The 2,978-nt window shown below is 61.1% G+C and overlaps 1 protein-coding gene across 2 annotated transcripts in view; it reads right to left on the bottom strand.

Annotated features, from left to right (window-relative positions):
• Nucleotides 1-2,978, bottom strand: part of TNIP1 (TNFAIP3 interacting protein 1) — a 23,464-nt gene that overhangs the window by 7,100 nt on the left and 13,386 nt on the right. The window lies entirely within an intron of this gene.

Genomic DNA, 2,978 nt, shown 5'->3' with positions numbered 1-2,978 from the left:
TAAGTGCATCGCATGCCCGAAGCAGCTAGGTGCCTGTGTGCCCATGAGCGTGTTTGCAAGTGCATCTCTCCAGCTACCCTGTGATGTCACTCATGTGTCACTCACCCTTCTCGGGCAACTCGGCAGTATCTGCCCACCCTGGGTTTTCTGGGTGCTTTTCCAGCCTGGAGCTGGCCCCATCACACCTGGCCAGGTGAGCCCTTGTTTACAGGGCACGTCAAAGCGAGACCCGCGCTGGGCAGCCCATGCCTTTCACAGGGCCTAGAAGCCTAGAGGACCGATGGTGGGCCTGTTCTGTGCCCAGCATCTGTCCCATGCCCGACTCAGACCCCTGGATACCCACAGCACGGCTCAACGGATTGCTTTTTCCTAGAGACGAGGTAGCCTCCTCTCCACCGCTGGGCTCTGCCGGCAATTGGCATCTCCTGGCTGCTTGTCCCAGATAGGCTGCAATAGCCCCAGGCATTGGGTTATGCAGGGGGCTACTGCAGTGAACTCAGGGGGCTACCGCCACTAGCTCGTGTTTGATCAAAGCTCACATCCTGAAGATGAAGGCTTCAATGGCTAATTGCTTTCCTTGCTAGGAACTTGCTCCTCCTCTCCAGTCTGTATCAGCCCAGCTTTAGTGTCCAGCTGCTGCTAGCCAGAAGAGCCCATTGCCAACCCCCCTTCCCCAAGATCAAGTCAGCCCTTCACATCCTAAGCAGAGGGACCTCTTGGCATCTCTCACTCTAGGACCTGCTTTTCCAGGCCTTCTTCATCCCCGCTGCTCCAGCTCCCTCTGGGATCACCAGCCCCACATCATGCTATTGCCAAGCAGAAGCACCAGATCCCCTTTCACTTGCTCAATGCACCCGAGGGTCACGTGCATCTTCTGACCACAGCAATGCAAACCCCAGAGCTGCTACAACATGCCTGGGAACACAGCCATGTGATACAGGCCCCAGAGCCTGGTCACGTACCCCCCTTCACCCGCCTATCAATTTTTGCCCCTGCTGCTCCTACTAGAAGGCTGCTCCAGCGCCTCGCTACTCTGATGGTGACAAACCTCTTTCTACAAGCTGTCAAGGAGACCTGGGGTTGCCCACACTGGTCTCAACACAAGGTCAGACCCCCCCAGAAAGCACGCAGTGGGCACCCCAAAGTATCCCATATGCCAATGCCCCCTTTCCATGCAGCCCTACCATGCAACGCTGGTATTTAATCACAGCCCCGTTCCCCAAGGCTGCTTCATTCACTGACGGGCAGTGCCTCTCTGCTTCCTCCTCTCACTGGGAGCTGCTGGCTCTGCCTGCGTGGGAACCGTCTCACTGCAGCCAGAGCAGTGCCCTTCTCTGCCTCTCCAGTATCCGAGCCAGCCCGCTTGCAGCCCTCCACCGCATCGCCAGCCCTTGCTTGCTTGCACTCTTCTGCTCTGGCGTGCATCCAACTGGGCTGTATTTAATCACAGCTAATGAATCCCTGGGCTGCGGCACACCCACTGGCCTCACCCCCGCACACCCCTGGCTTACGCACACGCTGACAGCACCGGCGTCCCCAAAACTGAATGGACTTGTCCTACGCGAGCGCACATCTCCTGGGAGACACGCAGCAAACAGCGGGGCAGAGGCGCTGGCCTGCAGGCACCGCCGGGCTGGCATGGCCACATCTCTCCCCGGGGCAGAGGGCTCCGAGGGTAGAGAGATGGGAGCGTGTCCCACTGTGCCACCTGCCGGGGGCCTGGCACCACCCCCTGGGACTGGGCTGACTCATTCTGTCCCCGGTGCCTTAAGGAAATCCCAGCCTTGCAGAAGCATGTGTCCAGCCCTCACATCTCCCGCTGCCGAGTCACCAAAGCAGCCGTTCCCCACGGCGCGGCAGAGCACACGCTGTCCCCAGAAGCACGATCGTCATTGCCGAGCCTGGGCACGGCAGCGACTGCAGAGCCCCTGCCTGACTTAGATGGTGAAGGCACCGCAGCCTGTCCTGGTCCTGGCCAGAGCTGCTGAGCTGGAAGCAGCACAGGCCCAGTGCTCCCAGTGATGCCAGCCCGCAAGGCTGGGTGGGACACCGAGCCGAGTGCTGCATCGGGTTCGGCAGCTCCCTGGATGTTTGGATCGGGCAAGCTCGGGGCTCTCGATGCTCCCGCGGAAGCCGAACCACTATGAATGCGGTTTAAAACAGCCTCCGCACACAGCCCATAACCTGAGCTCTCAGGGCCCCGATTCCCTGCCCAGGGCTTGCAGCATGCTCTGTCCTCCTCCCCTTTCCCTGAGGCCGGTGGGGTGGAGAATGCCACCGTCCCCCGCAGCACTGCCTCTCCTCCGGCTCCATCTCCTGGGCCTCTTACAAGCTGAATACAACCACTGAGCAGAGCCTGCTGGCCAAACCGAGTCACGCGTGGGGGGGGGTGTTACAGGGCCAGCTCGCAGGGGTCTATGCATGGCTGGAGGGGTGCAGAAGCCCTGCAGGAGTTGGTCAAGGAGGGGGGCGGGTGGGAGAACACAGCGGTCAGCACCAAGCCGAAAGGGTTAAGTGCTCCAGCACACTGCCTCACGCAGGACTTTACAGCCCTTGTCCCCAATGCCACATGACCTGGCTGGAAGGATGCCCAGGTCTGTGGGTGCACGACCATTTGCACAGGCGAGCAAAAAGGGGGTTTTCACCCCTCCTGAGCTTCCTGACTTGTCCCTGGCCCCTGACCCCACAAGGAAACCATGGGGTGGGGGATGAAGGGGCACGTTCCCAGCCAGGGAGCACACAGATGGCAGCTCCACTTGCCTCACCCACCTGGGTGCAGCACGTGCCCCTCAGCACCCCACAACCCCGTCCATCACCAGCCATTAGGGAGCACAGCCCGTTGGCGCCAGGAGAACTCGTGCAGTCGTCACTGGGGCACAAACCTCACCCACCCCTGGGATCCGGTCTGTGGGACGCCAGCCCTGCTTGGTGCAGCCCCCAAAAGCTTCCCCGAGTCGCGCTGGGGGGGGGGGGGGGCC

This window comes from Gavialis gangeticus, unplaced genomic scaffold, assembly GCF_001723915.1.
Source record: "Gavialis gangeticus isolate Ggan-Ray unplaced genomic scaffold, GavGan_comp1, whole genome shotgun sequence".
NCBI classification, from domain to species: domain Eukaryota; kingdom Metazoa; phylum Chordata; order Crocodylia; family Gavialidae; genus Gavialis; species Gavialis gangeticus.
Note: the sequence above shows the minus strand (reverse complement) of the source record. Positions and strands in the feature narration are given on the sequence as shown.